This window comes from Tamandua tetradactyla, chromosome 1 (assembly GCF_023851605.1).
Source record: "Tamandua tetradactyla isolate mTamTet1 chromosome 1, mTamTet1.pri, whole genome shotgun sequence".
Taxonomy (NCBI): Eukaryota; Metazoa; Chordata; class Mammalia; order Pilosa; family Myrmecophagidae; genus Tamandua; species Tamandua tetradactyla.
The window spans coordinates 213,530,686-213,551,995 of NC_135327.1; the positions used below are offsets into that span (position 1 = coordinate 213,530,686).

Below are 21,310 nucleotides of genomic sequence, written 5' to 3' on the forward strand. Positions count from 1 at the left end.
TTTCAAATCTTCAAAGAACATTAGAATTAATGCCCAATTAATTATCATTACATGCATGCAAAGTAGGTCTTATAAAGATGCAATGCAAGAGAAATTGAGCATCACGCCCAAGGCTACCAGGGAAATTATTATCTAAAGCTCAACCTTTCTAAATCCTAGGCATAGGTGTGCAAGTTCTTTTTGAGCATGGGATAAAACTGAAACCCATAAAAGGTGATTACAACATGAATACCTGATGTTTCAGACATTTGTCATAAAATCACAAATAAAATCTATCACCCATAAAGAGGTTTTATTGGAGTAAGACTCCTGACAATGATATATTTGCCTGGGGTGATGTTATAAAGCATGATTTGACACTCTGGATTTTTAACAGCATGTGAAATACAATAACCTTCCTCTAGTGAATGGATGGGGAGTGTTTGATTATTTATACACATTGAAATTTACGTACCAAAGCAGGAAAGCAGCCAACTAGACCCATTTGCTGAGGATTTCAGGCAAAGGTGGCTCTCGCTGAACAGACAGCCATAAAATGCTTGTGGAGGCCAGGTCTTTTAAGGGTATTGGACAATATCAGCAGTTTTAAGAAGTGGATTACGAGGCAGAATAAGGTACATTTATTCACAGGCATTTGCCAATTTCATAGCTCACAGAGAGTAACATGTTTTCTTGTAACCACAAAGAAAAGAACATGCATGGAACGAAGTAGATGATTTAGTACGCAAAGTTGGCAGATGTCTTGAAGGATAAATGAGTGCATGGCCCCATCCATATCCTCCACCTATATCCCCAGTGTGCACCAGGAAGGTGTAAGGCTCCGATTGCTTGTTCTGGCCCAGAGCCACAACAAAATCCCCAAAAGCTCACCTTTGAGGATTTAACAAATTCTCACTGGTATGCCAGCTGTTTTATTGCAGGTGTTTCTAAAAGGGTGAATTCTAATGAAACCAGGGGAGAAAATCACCCATCCTCCCCTTTTTACATAAAGATTTTGTAGAGAGTGAGAGAGAGAGCTGGAATGAGTTGTAAGTGAGCAGAGTTTTGGAGGCAGGCACTGTTCATTCTGCCTCACTTCCACTGTTCAAGCCGTTGTTCTCTCAAAATTGGCTGATCCCAGTACAAAATAGAAGTTTGCTCTCCTGGGACTCCAGGAAAAAATGGCTACAGTGCCCATGGGTGGTGAGAATTGTGAGTACTCAAGTAGAAAAAATGAGTGAGCATCCTATGAGTCTTGTGGGTGCCGTGGATAACAGCTGGAACTTGAACCGTCATGCCACTCCCTAAGAGAGCTGTGGGGTAGAACCCTCTGTTGGATTGAGGGGGCTGGGGACTGAGAATATGTAGAGCTTTACAGGATGGACCTAGCAGAGCCTTCAAAATGAAACAAAAAATGCTTACCAAAAAAAAAGAGCCAACATTTGCACATACATTCTAAGAATAGAATGAGCTTAATACCTATACATAACTCAGTAGAGACTCTTCAATCAAATTTGCAACAAACAACAGGAGCTGACTTCCATCTGCCTTTCTTCAGCTTTTCATATGTTTTAATTTGCTCACTTCTCAATATTTTGAGATGTTATCAAGCTCATCCCCATCTCTGGACCTTGGTGTTTTTTTCTCTGCATTAGATGATCTTCATGTGTTTGACATTTTCTAATTACTCAGGATGTGGCAAAAAATCTTATTCAGTGGAAGCTTCCCAGACCATCATCTATAAAAGGAAGTATGTTGATCTGCCAAGTGTCTTTGAAAGGTTCTAGATTCTAAGGGTTCAGAGATCACTGGAACATGAAGAATACAGAGGTTTCCTAAAAGAGGAATGGGAAATAGAGGGTAAGAACTTGAGGACTTACCAGAAATTGTGAACTAAATAAAAAATTGTCCCATCATCATCCATATCTTTAATTTTTCTACAGACAATCTGTGATCCCAGCCTCTCCCATGTCATACCCTGACATTATTTACCAATCCTGACTGCCCAATCCCAAAAGCTGCATTTTGTATTCCATTGTTAGAGCTAACTAATTTTATAATCCCTATTAATACTTAATATGCTACTATCTCACCAGAGATGTAATTAGAATTGTAACAACTTCTAATATCATGGCACTATCCTGTGGAGTCCCCCTTGTTCTGGGCATCCCTCTAAGCACCAGAGTGGGCCATAAGCTTCACCCATAGAGATAGAACTTATCTCTATGCAACTCTCAGTAAATGATGGCTCTACCCTGTTATTTATAATGTATTCCATGTTGAACAGGGGAAGAGAAAATGGTAGAAAAGCTGACATCACAATGGCCTAGGCAGCAATATGTCCTAAGCTGAGAATGAAGATAGAAAGTCTTACAGCGAATTTGAGCATTAGTATATTTGCATGACCAAGAGTAAAATGGTCCTAAAAGGGCATTTTTTTGTGTCAAATTAAAAAACATTCTGAGAAACATTCTTATAGTTACTTGTAAAGTTCTTATTTACATGGAAACCATTAAGCCCAGCTTCAACCCGAAGCTTTCCCTGAGCGCAGTGTTGTACAGATAGAGTCCAGCAAGCATTTCTGTGCTCCTTCATGGATAAGAAGAAAGGAGACGAGCCTGAACACCCCTGAACACAATGGGGTTGTTCAGTGAGATGAACATTGAACACAAATGTCCAGTTTGAAAGGTGATGATCTTTACGAATTCTGTTTTGGCATCATTCTCAGTGAATTATGCAGCTACTCATTGTGCAGTTACTCCATTGAGCTTTTCTGTTACAACAATTGCATGTTATAGTAGTATAACAATGGAGTTAGAAGTGGAATGGAAATCATAGCCCATTTTAATTGATTGAGTTACAAATAGCCAAAAAAAAAATTCAGAAGTTAATAGCTGTATAATAATTCCTCCCTTCCTCAATGTAAATGGGAATTCATTTTAATAAAGCTATCGTGAGGAGGGGCAGATGAGCTATTCTAAATGAAATGTGCTTAAAACTTGTGACAATCCAAAAATGGCCCTTAGAGCTCCATGAAGGCAGTGACTGCTCAGAATCCTCTTCAAATATCACCCAAGTATTCCATAGAACAAGTTCACTCAACGTGCATTGAGTAAATTAGTACAAAACAAAGCCATATCGAGGTTTCCTGAAAACGTTTTCCCTGGAAATATACTGCTGTATATAACATATCCACCATGATTATTGAATATTCCTTTAGATCATCATTAACGTCCTTATACTTAAAGGTAGTCAGTAAATATGGCTACAATGCAAAGAGTGGTGCACTAGTGCAAGAAAATCTTTATTATTGTTCCATTTCTGACTCAATCTAGTTGTGTGACCATAGATAAAAGATTTAACTTACCTGGGCTATGATTTCTTCATCCATAAAATGGAACAAAACATATGGGATAAGATTATTTCTAAAGTCACTTATAGCTTTAAAATTTTATGATATTTAAATCTGTCTATATGCTTATCACTTTACTGCCTATTTTCCAGTTTTAACCATTAGCATGCATCTCTTCTGTAGTTTCCCAACTTTTCTTCCTTCCCCTTAAGCCAAGTAAATTAAAAAGGAATACAGTCTTCTTCTAGTAATTTGAAAAGGACTTAAAAAAAGTTTTTAGAAGTTACTGCCTTGTACTTCTGAATATTTTTATCTTTTCTATGAAATATTCTAGATTAGGACTGTTTAACTATATTGCCATCCTAGAATTTACTTAAACTTAATGGAACCTATTTTATATTTTTAGCCTATTTTTTTCGGGGGGGGGAGATTACAAAGTGCATACTAATCATCATGCAGTTTTCAGACCCCTTCTTTCTTGAAAACAGAATAAGTTAACTTACAGCAATTTCCAAAGGAAACTTCATCCATTTTTGAAATCATTTTTACTGTGAAGAAATGCTCACAGGTGTGTTTTCAAAATATAGCTTTTCCATTGGGTATTTGTGGACTCAAATAATTACTCATTTTATTAAAAATACAGAATATGTTTTTATTCACTAAACTTTCAAGGCAATATATGGGGTAGAATGTTTAGCACAGAATGGCGCATGGTTTAATTTCACTATTATGAAAACTTTGCTTTACCTGGAATGAATAACAATGGAAATGTCCTTGAAGTAATGTAAAAAAGCTTTTCATTCACAGAGTGTCAGTAGCTTAATCTTTTAAGGGAAGTGTTCAATGAACATCGTATTAGGCACCCCATCAATCAAAACCAATGCATGATAGATGACATTCAATAGGCTAAGTTCCATACACTTATTAACTAATATCAATGTAACAGCATTATATTAATCTGCCTAGCAGCCCTCCTTTAGCACAAAAATTAACTTATTTTTAGAGTACATCTTGAGCCTGGTTGCTAAACTTTCATTTAATATTCTGAATCCAGCTGGAGGACACCGAAGGAAATGAGCCTTCAGGATGAATGAAATTGAAACATGAAAAGACTGAATTATATTATAAATTATTTAATATCACCAGTCTCTCTGACTATGCAAAAAACCATAGCACAAAGAAGTACAGCAGATTACCAAAAGGCAGAATAAGCATTCTTTTGGGGGATTACATTGCTTCTTGTGTTGTAAAGTACCTGTATTTAGTCCTTGAGAACTTGACATTATCTTGATGTAAAGTAATGAGGTTTGGGTCTTACTTTAATATTGGTTTTCAGTACACTGAGAAAATTATTTTATTCAGATGTGGCTATAACTGAAACAATACAGTTTGTAAAAAGAGACTCTCACACTGAATGGGAGACATCCTCTCTTAGAAAGCTATTGATTTTGCTGCTAGGAATATTAAAGAGAGCTTTAAAAATTGCTGCTTAGAACATAGAATTGATAATTCCTCAGAGGGCTGAGGGTGGAGGGGAAGGATGCCTTCAGCACAGCAGGTGTCTGAACATGACCTGAAGCATGGCTGGTGGGTTCACTAGGTAGACAAGGAGAGGGGAGGGCATTCCAGTCCAGAGGGAATTGCTTGCACAAAGGCATGGAAGCATGAAGCCGCATGTTGAATTCTAGGGGACTAAAAATAATTTGATGTTATCAGAGCACAAAAGGAAAGGAAGTTTGGTGTTGAAGCTGTAGACATACAAAGGAGGCCAACCACACTGTACTTTTAAGGAGTTTAGGCAGAGGCAAGGTTCATTATGTTATCTCAGTGAGAGACCCGATTTTTAACACAGTGTTAATCAATAAGAGTCTACACAAAGAGTCATTGACAGATCTATTAACACTTTCCAGAGGGCTAAAGACATATGTTTTTTCCTCACACCCTTTTGTTAATATTTCTAATAGCAATGTGAATACTGGTGACTTACTTGGTATTACTTGGGATTGAGCCCCTTATCTTTCTTTTGCCTCCACCAGAAGGAAGAGAGACTAAGGTTTTCATTTATGTAGGTCAGATGATTGTATTGTCATAAATGAGGAATGGGTTTAATAGGCCATTGGCTCTGCAATCTTAATCATCATCACAATGAAGCATTATAGATCATTATCCTAACAATCTTTATCAATTTGGGAACATAGTCTTCAACAATGAACTAAAGTAACTTTACTTATAAACAGTTGCTTAGTTATTTCGATATGTGTTTTGCAGCCAATTGATCAGAAAAGTATGAGCCCTTAAAATTAAGTGTTTATGGTTATATTTCTGTGGTCATTATTGCTTATTTTGGTTTGTTTTCTTAAAGGTTGAGCACGGTTCTCAGTCATAGCCACATAAACAAGTATGCAGCTCTCCTACAGAGGAGAACTTTCCATCCGTGCAGGTCCATTAATCAGTAAGCAAGAAGAAATCCCAAGTTACTTCTTCAAGAGAATTTAGGTCTTTCTTCCCTTTATCCTCTTTCTGTGTGCTATATATTCTTACATGTACTCAGCTGTATATCCTTGTCAAGCTTTTCAGAGTTCATAAGAGATTATAAATCTTACATCCACCTCAGTAGACTGTCAAAAGACATGCTTCTACATTAAGACAGGAATGTAGAGTTGCTGTAGTTCAGATATTGTCAGACAGTCTAATCTATAACTAACTGATGCCCCTTATTTATAAAAGATTCTATCTTAGATTATCAAAGCTGCTATAACAAAGTACCAAAGACTAGTTGACTTAAAGGACAGAAATAATTACGTCATAGTTCTGGAGGCTAGAAGTCTGAAATCAAGATGTCAGTAGGGCCAGGCTGCCTCTAAACGGGGCATCTATTCCACATTTCTTCTGTGGCTTCTGATAGGTTGGCAATCCATGGTGCTCCGTGGCTTGAGGCATCACTCAACCTCTGCCGTCATCACATGATTGTCTCTGTCTGTCTCTTATTCACTGTGTCCAAATTTCTTCTGATTATAAGAACAACAGTTATATTGGATTAGGACCCACCCTATTCTAGTTTGGCCTCATCATAACTAATAACATCTTCAAAGATCATTTTTACAAAAACTCACATTCACAGGACTGGGATTAGGAACTTGGACATGTCATTATGGGGACATAACCCATTATAGGCTAATTTTTTTTTAAAAGGTGCATTGAAAAAAATATGTGATACATTGCCAAGGAGAGTGTAGTCTGTCCTAAAATATAGACTGCTCTGAGTTAGAATAGAAGATAACTGCATTGCTAGACAGCATGCTTTAACCTGCCAGCAGCTCTGTACCCCTCCAGATCCTGTCCACACAAAAGTGCTTTTCTAGTAGTGGGGGAGTTATTGTTTAATGGATATGAGTTTCTGTTTGGGATGATGAAAATATTCTTGAAATAGATACTACTGAATGTTCCATAATGTTTTCAATGCAATTAATGTCACAGAACTATTCACTTAAAATGGCTAAAATAATATTTATTTAATGCATTTTTTTACCACAATTAAACATAAAATAAAAAAGAAACAACAGCATATCACATCTGAAAGAAACTTGTACTTTGGCATCAGGACTTGCCTTTCCTTGAGGGGCATGATGGAAATCACCATTTTAGGGAGACCCATAGGGAAAATAAATAGAAATAAATGAGTCTCTTTTAAGTGAGTAATTTTTCCCTATCATGGAAACTTTGAATGATTTAACTAATCATATTTCTTTCTTGCCTCTGTTAGAAATTTGGGTCAATTGTATGAGTCTCCAATATCAAAGTATGCAATACAAGGTATACATTTTGTGTATCTTTTTCAGTGACATCTCTCCAAACCTTATTTTCCATTTTCAAATACCACTGCCAACTTTTAAAAATAATATTTAATCCTTGCATATTAAACAGATTTTTCCATGAATCTCCAATTCTTATAGAAAATTGTTGTGGGAAGATGATGGAGTAGGAAGCTCCAGGAATCAGTTCCTGCACCAAAGAAATATTATACTGGCAAGAACTGGCAGAATCAACTATTTTGAAATTCCAGTGGAACACTGTGCAGCTTCCAAGGAAGAGCTAGAGGAAAAGCCTGGTAAACTGAGTTAAAAACCAATGAATTTTACTCTCCTTTAAGCAGCTCCCAGCTCCCAGCCCCCAGTCCCCTGCCTTAAGTCTGGAGGCAGCAGTAAGGTATGAAGCTCTGGTTTCTGCTGTATATTGCTGGTGCCTATGATATAAAGTTCCCAGTCCTCCAAATTCCAGTAATATGTGGAATTAAACTGGCCAAAGCTAACAACAAGAGTTCAGAGAGTTCTAAAAGCTGGAATAGAAAAGCATCAAGTCATGTAGAAGGGAATCCCAATAAGATTAAGTGGCAATTTCTTATTAAAAGCCATGGAGGCAAAAAGTCGGGGGTATGACATATTAAAAGTGCTGAAAGAAAACAGTTGCCAGCCAAGAATTTCATATCCAGCAAGACTTTCAAACATGAGACACAGGTGAAGACATTCCCAGACAAATAAAAGCTTAGGCTGTTCGTCACTACTAGGCCTGACCTACAAGCAATGCTAAAGGGAGTTGTGCAAATTGAAAGGTAAAGACACTAGACAGTGGATCAAAGTAGCATAAAGCAATAATGATTTCCAATAAAGGGAACCATATGTGCAATTATAAATGCCAGTATATAACTCCACTTCTTATTTCTTATGGACGATAAGATGCAAATGCATAAAAAGTAATGATAAGGATGCAAGCAATAATAAGAATGCTTGCCTGCTATGTGGGAGATCCAGGTTGAATTACCAGCTAAGGCACCACAACTCCCATAAAAAGTGGTGATGAAAAAGTAATGATAAATTTATGGTTCTGAACATACAGCATACCAAGATATAATTCTTAACATATACAAAATAATAAAGATGGATGATGGAGGGTTACAGGAATGATGTCTATGTATGTTATTAAAGGTAAGTTGGTATCAAATCATACACATATTTAGACTGTAAAATATTAACCTGATGGTAACCACAAAGAAAATATATGAAAAATATATTCAGAAAGAAATGAGTATGGACTCAAAATAATTCTACTCCCAAAAAACAAATAGATATAAAGTAGACCAAAAAGGATAATTGAGGGTCAAAAAGCATAATAATAAAATTGCAGTAGAAGATCCTGTGATATCAGTAGTTGCTTTAAATGTAAGTGGATTAAACTCACCGAATTAAAGGCAGAAATTATAAATGGATAAAAAAGCTTAAATCAACTAGATGCAGTTTACAAAAGACTCACCTTAAATTCAAACACATAATAAGTAAATTGAAAATGAAAGGAGGAAAAAAATATGCCATACAAATAGCAACTAAAAGAGAGCTGAAGTAGCTTTATTAATAACAGACAAAATAAACTTTAAGTAAAAAACTGTTACAAGAGAAAAAAGGTAACTATATAGACATAAAGGGGTCAATTCATCAAGAAGACATAACAATTATAAATATATATTCAGTTAATAGCCGAGCCTCAAAATGCATGAAGCAAATACTAAAAAATTTTAAGGGAGAAATAGATTGTCCTATATTAATTGTAGAAGACTTTAATATACCACTTTTAATAATGGACAGAACATCTAGACAGAAAATCAATAAGGAAAGAGAAGACTTAAACAATATCCTAAACCAATAAGACCGAGCAGACATATACAGACCATTTCATCCAAAAGCAGAAAAACACATATTCTTCTCTAGTACACAAAGGTCATTGCAAGATCAGCCATATGTTAGAACATAAAACAAATCTCAATAAATTAAAAAAGATATATTGAAATCATACACTGTATCTTCTCTGACCCAATGGAATCAATTTATAAATCAATAGCAGGGGGAGAAATGGAAAATTCACAACCATGTGGAAATTAAATGACATAATTATTTTTTATTTTTTTATTTTTTTGCAAAAGTAATGATTTAATGACTTTATTATAATCAAGACAAACAATAGAACTGTGCTTTTGCAGACTGGGGACAATGGAATGTTTAGCTGCAATAAATAATGAATAAACAGTAGCACCTGCTTTTAGGCATACATATTATAAAAATGAAGTTTGCTTTTGATCAGTTTTATGCTGCAACAGAGGAATAAAAAAAGAAACATAGGAATTAAAATAGATAAATAATAGAGAAATTGTTATTCACAGTGACATGGCTACATAGAATTGTACATAATAATACATGCAATATTCTATGCATATTCTTTCCATTTGCTGAAATTTCAAGATATAAAGAACAATCATTTTCACTTAACACACATATGAATATCACATCTAGTCCATTTTCCATTGGCAAATTTAATGTCATTAGAAAAGAAAGCACATTGGACAATAATCACATGTATTAGCATCTATAAAGCTGTAATGACATGAAGATATCTATGTAAATCAAGAGTTTAAAAGTATTTTCATCAACAGTCTCAGCTTTCAACCAGATGAAGCTGCTGAAGACCCATTGATTGATGATTTCTGAGGTCTACTGGCAAAGAAAGGTTGGTGCATCCCACTGGGGTTGCTGCTGATTCCATTCATCATACTGGAGATGTGGAGAAGCTGAGGGTGTTGGGAGACTGGACCAGGGTGCTGGGGCTCAGTAAACATGAAGAGATGAAGGGGGGCCTTTTGTGGGGCTGTTGGTCCTGTTGGTCCCAGAGTCACTTTCCAATTCTCCAGCAGTCATCAGCCCATCTCTCTGATAACTGATCTTCATTCTTTTATAAGTAGGTCAAACTCTGTATTCCAAAGGAAGTGACCCATTCCTTCTCCAGGTATAAATGTAAGCAATATTCATCAGTGTATAGTAATTCTTTAAAGGTTCTTCTCTGAACATGACAGCAATCTGGAAAGTGTTAGGTATATCCATTTCATTTCTGAGAAAGTCGCTTAGGTGCATCACAGTCATTGCTGTGGGACACCATTGGTGTCTTTTATCATTCACCTCTTCCTTAGATTTCTCTTTGTCTTTGTTTACTTTCCAGTCATTCTGTTTTGGTCAAAGAATTCAGCAGATAAACCTATTATTTCATCATAAGTATTATCTTCTTCTACAACTTCTTCTCTATCTTCATTAGAGTCATTGGCAACATGGGCTGAAAGTTGAGCTGCATAAAAATCCCTTCTTTTCTTCATTTCATTTTTGAAAAGCCCCGGAACTAATTTGTATATAATATCTCAAAGATTTTTGTCTGACTTTTTATTTAGCAGTGGTCTGGTTTTGTAGGCTTGGATGTCACAGAATGGACAGTACTTGCTGGTCTCCTAGTAACACATGATACATGCTCCCTCCCACCAGGCCACAGAGTAATACCCATGTGGCAAAGTGCTCCTGGAGCAGGTGGAGCAGACAGATGAGCCAAGGAAGCAGAGACTCAGAGACTGTGGCATAAATATGGTGCCTATACATTCATTGACAGTGGCAACAGATCCAAGAGCCATAAAGACATTCAATTATGGTGGTGGAGTAAAAGAAGTATCTGCACAAAGCACACACAGCAGGTGGGAATTCAGCTCTGTGATTTTGATTCTGGCTATTCAGTACATATTTGCTGGATAAAAGAACCTAGAAACTGCCAGCTTCTGGGGCAATGGCAGCAATGGAAAAACAACGTAGTTCATTACCATCCCTCAGAGCCTAGCCTCACATTTATGACTCTTGGAGTTGTTGCCACTGCCAATGGGTGTTAGGCACCATACTCATGCCACAGTCTCTGAGTCTCTGCTTCCTTGGTCCAACTGTCTGCTCCATCTGCTCCAGGAGCACTACGCCACATGGGTATTACTCTGTGGCCTGGTGGGAGGGGGCATCCCCAAGTAGATTCTGGTGTCTGCAGCCCCATTGTCTGGGCCATGTGCCCAATGACTTACTCTTAAGCACAAAATGGTCAAAAAAGAAATTGCAAGGGAAGTTAGGAAATATCTTGAAGAAAATGAAAATGAAATAGATGGGGAACAAAAAATAATAGAATCAACAAAATCAAAAGTTGTTTCTTTGGAGTAGAGAGGTTATCCTGGAAGTTTTGCTTACACATTAAGTAGATATCACCTTGTCAGTCAAGATGTAAAGGAGAGGCTGGAGGAAATGACCTGAAAATGTAGAGCTGTATTCTAGTAGCTATGTTTCTTGAAGATGATTGTATAATGATATAGCTTTCACAATGTGACTGTGTAATTGTGAAAACCTTGTGTCTGATACTCCTTTTATCTACCTTGTCAAAAGACAAGTAGAACATATGGAATAAAAATAAATAATGGGGGAACAAATGTTAAAATAAATTTAGTTTGAAATGCTAGTGATCAATGAAAGGGAGGAGTAAGAGGTATGGTATGTATAAATTTTTTTCTGTTTTCTTTTTATTTCTTTTCCTGAATAGATGCAAATGTTCCAAGAAATGATCATGATGATGAATATGCAACTATGTGATGATATTGTGAATTACTGATTATATGTAGAATAGAACAATCAAAAGTTAAGAATGAAAAAAAAAGTTGGTTCTTTGGAAAGATCAATTAATTTAGAAAGCTTTAGCTAGACTGACAAAGAAAAATAAAAGAGGATACAAATGACTAAAATCAAAAAAGAAAAGTGGGACATTGCTACCAAACCTGCAGAAGTAAAAAGGAGTATAAGAAGATAATATGAACAACTGTACAACAACAAATAAGAAAACCTAAATGAAATGAACAAATTGCTAGACACATGCAAACTACCTTTACTGATGCAACAGGGCATAGAATATGTCAACAAACTTCTTCACTAGTAAAGGGATTGAGTCAATTCTCAAAAAGCTCTCAACAAAGATGACCCCAGGACCAGATGACTTTATAGGTGAATTTTTACCAGACATTCCACAAAGAACTGACAAAATCCTGTTCAAATTCTTCCGAAATATTGAAGAGGAGGGAACACTACCTGTGCTGGTTTGAAACTATTATGTACTCCAGAAAAGCCATGTTTTAGTCATGATCCAATCTTGTGGGAGCAGCTGCTTCTTTTAATCCTGATTCAACACTGTAGGTTGGAAACTTTTGATTAGATGATCTCCACAGAGATATGATGCACCCAATTGTGGTTGTGATTTTTTGGTTAGATGGAGATGTGACTCCAGTCATTCCAGATGGGTCTTGATTCATTTACTAGAGTCTTTAAAATGGGAAACATTTCAGATAAACCTCAGAAATGACAGAGCTGACAGAAACTTCAGAGCAGAGGTGACACAGATGCTGACACTTGGAGAACAGAGATACAGATGTTTGGAGATACTTAGAGCCCAGCAGATGTCACCATGAGACGTTAGGCAAGCCAGAACCTTAAGAGAGCCAAGGAAGGCTAAGAGATGAAAGCCAGCCCCAGAGAAGCAAAATGAGGAATTCCCACAAGAACAGAGGCTGAAAGGACAGAGATCAGGAGCAAAGGACCAGCAGATGCCAGCCATGTGACTACCCAGCTGACAGAGGTGTTCCTGACCCATCAACATTCCTTGAATTAAGGTATCTTTACTGGATGCCTTACTTCGGATATTTTTATAAGCTTAGAACTGTAAACTTGTAACATACAAGCTGTTTCAGTTCTGTTTTTTAAAGCTGTTTCAGTTCTGATATATCACATTTCGGCAGCTTGCAAACTAAAACACTACCTGACACATTCTATGAAACCTATATCACCTTCCTACCAAAACCAGGCGAAGGTTCCATTGGAAAAGAAAATTGTAAACCAATATCCCTTATAAATATAGATGCAAAATTCTTCAAAATATACTAGCAAACTGAATGCAATTGCACATTAAAACAATGTTCCATCATAATTATAATGAAATTTGTCCCAGGTCTGTAAGTGTGGTTCACCATAAGGAAATCAATCAATGTAAAACCACATTAATAGGACAAAAGAAAAAAGCCCACAGTTATCTGAATTGTTCAATAAAAGGCATTTCACAAAATCCAGCATCCCTTTCTTGATAAAAACACTTAGAAAACTAGGAATAGAAAGAAAGATCCTCAATATAATAAAGGATATATATGAAAAAAACACAGCTAACAACATACTCAATACTGCAAGACTGATAGTTTTTCTCTGAACTGAGAAACAAGACAAGGTTGTCTACTGTCAACACTGTTATTTAACATTGTATTGGAAGTCCAAAATAAAACAATTAGGCAAAAGAAAGAAACACAAGGCACCCAAATTGGAAAAGAAGTGATACTTTCCCTATTTGCATGCATGATCTTACATACAGAATATTCTGAAAAATCCACAACAAAACTATTAGAACTAACAAATGAATTCAGCAAAGTGGCAGCATACAAGACCAATAATTAAAAAAAAAAAAAACAGTACTTTTCCTATATTCTAGTAGTGAACAATTGGAAGAAGAAATTTAGAAAAAAAAATCCATTTACAATACCAACTAAAGAATCAAATATATAGGAATAAATCTAAGCAAGGCTGTAAAAGACATGTATACAGAAAACTACAAAACACTACTAAAAGAAATTGCCAATGACCTAAATAAATGAAGGACATGGGGTGTTCATGCATTGAAAGACTAAATTTTGTTACATGTCAATTCTATACAAACTGATTTAGAGATTCAACACAATCTCAATAAAAATTCCAACAGCTTTCTTTCAGAAATGGAAAAGCCATTCATCAAATACATATGGAAGGGTAAGGGAACCTAAATAGCCAAAACCAACTTCGAAAAAAAGAACAAATCTGGAGGGCTCACACATCTTTATCTTAAAACTTACCTCAAAGCTATGGTGAACAAAACATCATAATACCCACCAAGGAAAGATATATAGATCAATGGACTTGAAGAACTTGAACAGGTATTTGCACACTGATATTCATAGTGGAATTCTTTACAAGTGCCAAAAGATAGAAGTAGCCTAATTGTCCATCAACCAATGAATGGACAATAAAATGTAGTATATGCGTAGAATGGAATATTATTCAGGCATAAAAATGAACGAAGTTGCAATTCATGTGACAACATGGATGAACACTGATGACATCATGTGGGAAATAAAAGAACCATCAACCAAAAGAAAATATTGATGAAATCACTGATATGAAATAATTAGGGCAAGCAAATTCATAGTTAAAAACTAGAATATAGCTTACCAGGGGTCGGTGTGGGAGTAGGGAATGGGGAGTTAATTCTTAAGTTGTACAGAGTTTCTTTTTGGGGTGATCAAAAAATTTTTGTAATGGATGGATGGTGATGGTAGCACAGCATTTTGATTGTAATTGACTGCACTGAATCATATATTTGAATAAGATTTGGGGGCTAAACTTCTGTAAACCTACAACTTCTCTAGTAAAAAAAATGCTTATAAAGTTTTGCAGCTGATTTAATCAATAGATAAAATTTATTAAATACTAGTAATGTAATAATTATATAGTCAATTTTAATGTATGATAAATACTTGCTAGTTCATACATTCCTGTGCATATTTTCTCTTTGACTTTTGTCATGAAATTGATTTTGCTGTATAGAATAATCACATCAGTTTTTCTTTTTTTGTAATTGAAACAATTCTGAACCCATTTTCCTTTAGGTAAATAGATGATTAAGTTTTAGTAGAAAGAGAAAAGAAATCATGTGCTTGGCTCTAATCATCTTTCTTTGTGGTCATTATACATCTACCATATGCTATCCCCAAATTGCAACTAAGAAAAGATAAAAAAAGTTGTATAAACCTTAAAATTTTAAAAATGAGGTTCATGGAAACTGTTTTCTGAAATACTGTTTAATTACTATAACCAAATAACTTTTAAACCAAAATCAAGTAGCAAAATGTCATTGCAAGTTTCACACTAGTGCCACTAAGATTTTGTTTTCCCAGGTGCTAAAGAGATGTCATTTTATTCAGATAACTCTCCAGGGTCTTCCTCTATGGGAAGAAGGGGTTGGGATTGTGTTCTTCTAAATATTTGCTGCCTTGAACCAAATTTGTGCCAACAGATAAACATATACAATAGCTTTATCTTTGTGGTTAAAAAATAGACAAAAACAAAAGACCAAAGTCTAAATGATGTCACAACATTGGCATTTGATGTGGGATCATGGAGGTGTGAACCTATTTTACCTTAGTCGATTCAATCACCCCTGACCTTCACTTCTCTCAACCTTTTGTGCACCTCCATCCTCTTCCGTACAAATTTTGTAGTGCTTTCTCTTTAATTTTTCCCATTCATTTTTTAAGCATCTCTTAACTTTTTCTCTCCCATTTCCCTATAACCTGTAGTAGGAAATGAACTTTGGTTAAGAAAAAATGGACTACATTTTGTGGGATCAAATCATTTTGGTTTCTTCATCCCCATACCCACACTCCTTACCCCCAAACAATTATTGAAAGGAAGGCTTTAGAAATTCATTTTCTTGCTCTGATGTTCCACACATGTCCAAAGACCACAGTGTAGTCTTGACAGGTCAAGTCTTGATGACCTTATCCTATAATTGCTTATAGATAGAAAAAGAGGGAGAGGGTTAGTTTTAGTTTCCTAGGCTCTTCAAAAAGCAAATACCATGAAATGGTTGAATTAAGCTGTGGGAATTTATTCATACACAGTTTTGAGGGGCCAGGAAAATATGCAAATCAAGGAATCATTAAGGCAATGTTTTCTTCCTGAAGACAGGTAATCTTGGGCTCCTTTGTCACTTGATAAGGCACATGGCAATGTCTACTGGTCCCTCCCTTCTCTTCTGGGTTGCATTGATTTAAGATTCATATCTCTCTGGCTTTTACTCTCTGTATCTGGATTTCATTCTGTTATAAAAGACTCCAGGAATAGATTAAGATATATCCTGATTGAGGTGGGTCATACCATAACTGATGTAGCCTCATTAAAAATTCCTGAGTATAATGCATTCACACCTACAGGAACGAATTTGCCTTAAAAATGTTTTCCTGGGTTCCATGCAGTTCCAAACTACCACAAATGATAGACAGATGGATGGATAGATAAGTAGACAGATAGTAGATACATTGATTGATTTATGTAAATTTATATAAAGTTAGCACTACACAATTTAAGGTCTTGCACACATGTTCACATATATGCTGACATGCATACTGATATTTTGGGGAATGCACACACAAATATTTGGGGATTAATTGAAAATAAGAAAGAACAAAACATTAAATAGCTTATACTGTTTGCTTTATATTTCTTTCATAGGATGCTGCATGGAAAACAGCACATATTTTCAAAGCTTGCTAAATTTATACATTCAGGAAGCAAAAGATATGGCATTCTGGGTTTCCATGTTTGGCTCACTTTGGTGATTTCACCATTAATCATTAAAATGGAGTTTATATTAAGAATAGTGAGCATGATATGAACACCATTAGAATTCATTTCAGTATGCTGGCTTACTCATTTTGAATTCAAGCAGCTTTCCAAGCCATACTATCAGTTGTAGTAAAGATGCAGAACGACTCCACCAGTGCCTCTTTGAGGCTCTACAAATGGGAAGATAATGTTGCCAGGTTCTCCCATGTCTATGGGGAGGGTTTACATCCTAAGTTGTGAACTTCTATATCACAATAGGGTGGCAAGGTCACAATTACTAAGCCAGTGGTTGAAATTTTTATCATTTAGATAATCGAAGAGTAAACATTGCAGGAAAAGCAATAGAAATACAGATAGACTGTAATTCTGACTTTTCCATCTAAGTGTGATCTTTTGCAAGTTATTTAATTTTTGTTGAACCAAATGTTCTTCCCTGAATAGCAGAAATATTAATATGACTTGTGGTAATGTCCTGAAAATCAAATAAAGGGATGTATGCAAACTCCCAGAACAGTTCCAGGAGTGTATATGCAGCTGTCCAAGTCTAGTTGTTTCCCTACCCTAAGATTACCTCAACCCATAACAGAGTCAAGAAGAGAATCCAGATCTCCTAACATCCAAAATATTCTTTGATCTAATAAAGTTTAATAAACCTTGGAGTGCTCTTACAATTATTCTTTAAAAGCTCAGGGTTGTTTTGGTAGATATTTATGCCAGCTCGATGGCATTCTCACCTAAACAAGCTATCTTTTACATGGATGATGACAGATCTGGTTCTTTTTATGTGATTCCTTGAGAGACATGCTCAGGACAAGATTGTTTTACAAAGAGGCTGGCTTGCTGTGCCATGATTGCTGAGCCCTTTGAATAAAAATGTCTCTGTTTTATTCACTGGTTGAAGTTCCTTAAAATCAAAGATGACTATTTCCGTTGATGGGCCCAACAGCCCTTTCCATGAGTCCAAGCACTGTAGACATAGGAAGAGTTTTAGGATACATAAGTTATTAAAGTCCACTGTGAATGCATACAGCTGCTCCAACCACTGGAAAATGGAAGGTGATATTTGGTTACCAACACCCTTAACCTATATTGAGGTTAAATCCTGGAGCTCTGGGAATGGGATGGAACAGAGGTCAGGGCCACCATAACTGCTGTTAGAGAGATGGTGCTGAGAGATGGGGCAGTTGGAGGAAGCAGCATTATGTAATGTCCAATGGAGTAAAGATCTGGATGTGTTTTATTAAGTGTAGCATGTTAGTTGGAAAAAGCATGAAATACAACATTTGCCTTGAAATAGAAAAATAGAAGCTTGATTTAATAGTGATGGTCACACTAGATAAAGAGAAAGATTCCAAAGCACTCCTAAGAGTCACATGTATTTTGAAATGCTGGTCATGGTGTGATATAACAGTGGTTTGTTTGTATATTGTAAGTGAAAGCAGATGAAGTCATGGTTTCTGATGAAGGAACATTCTGTGGATTAAGTTTATAGTCCACTGATGTAGACTCTGTGTGCTGGATTCAAAACCCCGAAGATTAAATTCCCACTTACACTGCATATCCATTATTGCTTAGCTATGGGCTGCAGTCTGTATTCTTGTTTTCATTTCAGTTCTCTATCCAGGACCCAGGGTGACAAGGAAACCCTTTCTGGCCTACTTTCTACCACCAAGGCATTGAGGAAAGAGGATGGTAAAGGACTTGCTTCTGCTGGGAAGTGGCACTCATCACTTCTCATGTTCATTGACCAAAACAAGGTAAATGGCTGCACCCGAGAACAAGGGCATAAGAAAATGCAATATGGCCATTTGCCCAGGAAAGAGATGTTTTTTCCTGGAGTATTTGGCATAAAAATCTAAGGCAAGTCACTTACTGGGCTATTTGGGTTATGCACCCATCTTTTAACCATAAACAATGGCCTTCAGGATAAAGAACTCTGACCATAACTGGGGATGTGCAGGGAGTCATTTAGTCTAAACAGAAACATTTAGAATTGACTCCAGAAAAACTAACTTGTCTGATAGGATGTAAGGGGAAATGAAAGCTGTACAGGAAAAAAAAAAACAGATGTCCACTACAGCAAAGGACAACAATGAACTCACACAAAGAACCATATCTGGTTTAAGAATAACTATAACTTACTTTCCATTCTACCTCTAAAACCAATAAAGCTACCGTTATAAAATGGATGAGTCTGGATTGATTTCCAATATCTTCTCTCTGTTTTTTACCCAGAAGACGTAATGGGAATCAAAATGCCAAATATGACTATTGAAGGGCTTTTGTTAATCCTACAAATTAGGATTAACAAAATAGGATTTGTAGGATTCTTAATCGTACAAATTAGGAGGAAAAGGATTTCTTTTTCCTAGTTTTCAACATGTGCAAATAGATAACAGGAAGCTTAATTTCCTGCTTTTACTTTTTATCTCTTCTCTCTGGATAGGTAAAGTGTAGCCAGGTGTCATAGTCACCACAAAGTTCTGTGTATTCTGCTGAGAAGGTGAGAGGAAGGTGAAATACATGCACAAAGACATGCTTCCTGGGTGGCGTAGGATGGTAGCTTATTCATCCAGTGAGGAGGTACCTTTTTCTTTACACGAGATGCCTTGGGAAAGCATCCTACATTTAGGGCTGAATATCTGTTTTCCCAGAGTGGGCACTTTTTCTATTCATACAAATATACTTTCTAGGGTGGTGGCCAGTCTTGCATGGTGTGTCAGGAAAAGCTCAAATTTGCATTTCCAGCATCAGTAGAGAATCTGGGACATAATATACGAAGAGTGTATGAGTTCCTTCAAGATAGCAATTCCAGCTTCTTTGTCAGCAAGTAAAGCCTCATTTTCTTATGGAATGCAGTGGCAATAGATATCCTTTGGTCTAAACTGGTTTAATATTAGGCATTTGACCTAATTTTGGCCAATTGACTTGAAAGGCTGAGTCCTTGTAGGTTTTTGAGAAACATGTTTTCTCTCTGAGAAATGGATTTTCATATTTTTTCCACTTTTCTTTTTGGATGCAATTATGAGAGAATGTAATGCCCAAACACAGGATAGCAAATATAGACCATAAAAAATACAACCTAAGCACTGAGGAGGTTGCCAAATTGAGGCTGGAAATGCACAAAGAATCAAAGCCCTGAAGTACGTTGCTAAGTTGAGAAAATACTATGTAAGGAACTCTTGTAATGACCCCTCACCTGCTGGGCTGATACATATTTTTTCTTGATTTCTAACCCATAATGGGCACTGACCCTTTTCTTCTGTATACTTCCTACCACATCTTTCCCCTTCTTCATGCCTGAATTAAGACCTCCAGCTATTGGGGTCTGTTATCTGTCCAAAAATTTTGTCAATTTTAAAAGGCAAACCTTTAACAACCATTTCTGCTGTTTTCAATACACTTTCTAATTTCTCATCTGCTTTCCCTGAAAATCTGGTGCTTGATTGGGACACAATTCAATCCTTTCTCCTCATGAAGACAGCTGCTGAATGAATGCTTAGAATTTAAATTCTGCCCTTAGCTTAGAGGTTTCTTGCCTTCTGAAAATAATATTTCTAGAAAGCAGATAGAAACATGCTGCTGTGAACTAACCTTTAATTGCTTTAATCCTTTGACTTACCATGGAAGACTGCTTCTAAGTAAGAAATTTCCAAAATAATTAGATTTTAAAACAATAATTTTTAATACACATGTTGCAGAAAGGCACTGAAAAATTCAGAATAACAAGGACAAAAAAACTTTGCCTAGTTTAAATCTCTTTGTACTCAAGCAATTTACCTGAAAGAGACCTTTAAAGCAGATCCTAGGACAAGGCAATGTCCCTTTGATATATCAAGTTGGAAAAATCACCCAGCTTTCTGCTGACCTTTTTCCTCCTAGTGCAAATGCTATATGTTTTGCATCTTACAGTTCACTGAATTTTCACAACCACTTTTCAAGCAGATTCCCATCTTACAAAGGAAGAAATTGAGACTCTGAAATATTTCCCAATGTGTTCAAGATCACCCTGTGAGTAAGAAGCAGAGCCATTCTCAAGAGGAGATAAATGCTTCTGGGGAGCAGCTGCAAATGCTATCCTCTCTTTGCTATTGGAAGAGCCATGGTTACCCAGGTGGTTCTAGAAATGTAAAGTTTTAGGAATAGATGCATCCCAGAAATCATCCAGTCTTGTGGTTTTCAAAAACTTCTGCTTAGCTGACTAGCATATTGGCTTCCATGGTGCATTTAAAGAAAAGGGTTTTGCAGCACAACTTAAAAATGTGAAAATTTCCAACTTCTCCCCCAACTTACAGGAAAGGCTGCTTGAATTGCTTCTTTTTTAAAATTTATTCCAGCTCAATGCTTTTGCTACTGCATTGCAAAGGTAAATAATTCCTTAATAAAATATATAAGGTCAGTTTAGTTTCTACCAGTTACAAATAATTCCTTAATAAAATATATAAGGTCAGTTTGGTTTCTACCAGTTTTGCTTGCAGCTTCTTTGAACTTCTATTAAAAAAGGAAGCTAAATGTGATCAGAATTTATATAATAGCAATATTGCCTGCAGGCAACCATTGATTCTTTGAAATTACAAAAGCTCCATCAGACTCAGATCCATTCACCATAAAGGTGCAATTC

At 36.2% G+C, this 21,310-nt stretch overlaps 1 long non-coding RNA gene and 1 pseudogene across 1 annotated transcript in view; one reads left to right on the plus strand and one right to left on the minus strand.

Annotated features, from left to right (window-relative positions):
* The window catches only part of LOC143688050 (uncharacterized), a 46,426-nt gene that overhangs the window by 18,002 nt on the left and 7,114 nt on the right, over positions 1-21,310 (plus strand). The window contains exon 3 of the long non-coding RNA XR_013177802.1: positions 18,302-18,446. This is a non-coding gene — a long non-coding RNA (uncharacterized LOC143688050). The remainder of the gene's footprint in view (positions 1-18,301; positions 18,447-21,310) is intronic.
* Positions 9,819-10,931, minus strand: LOC143688045 (polycomb complex protein BMI-1-like; annotated as a pseudogene).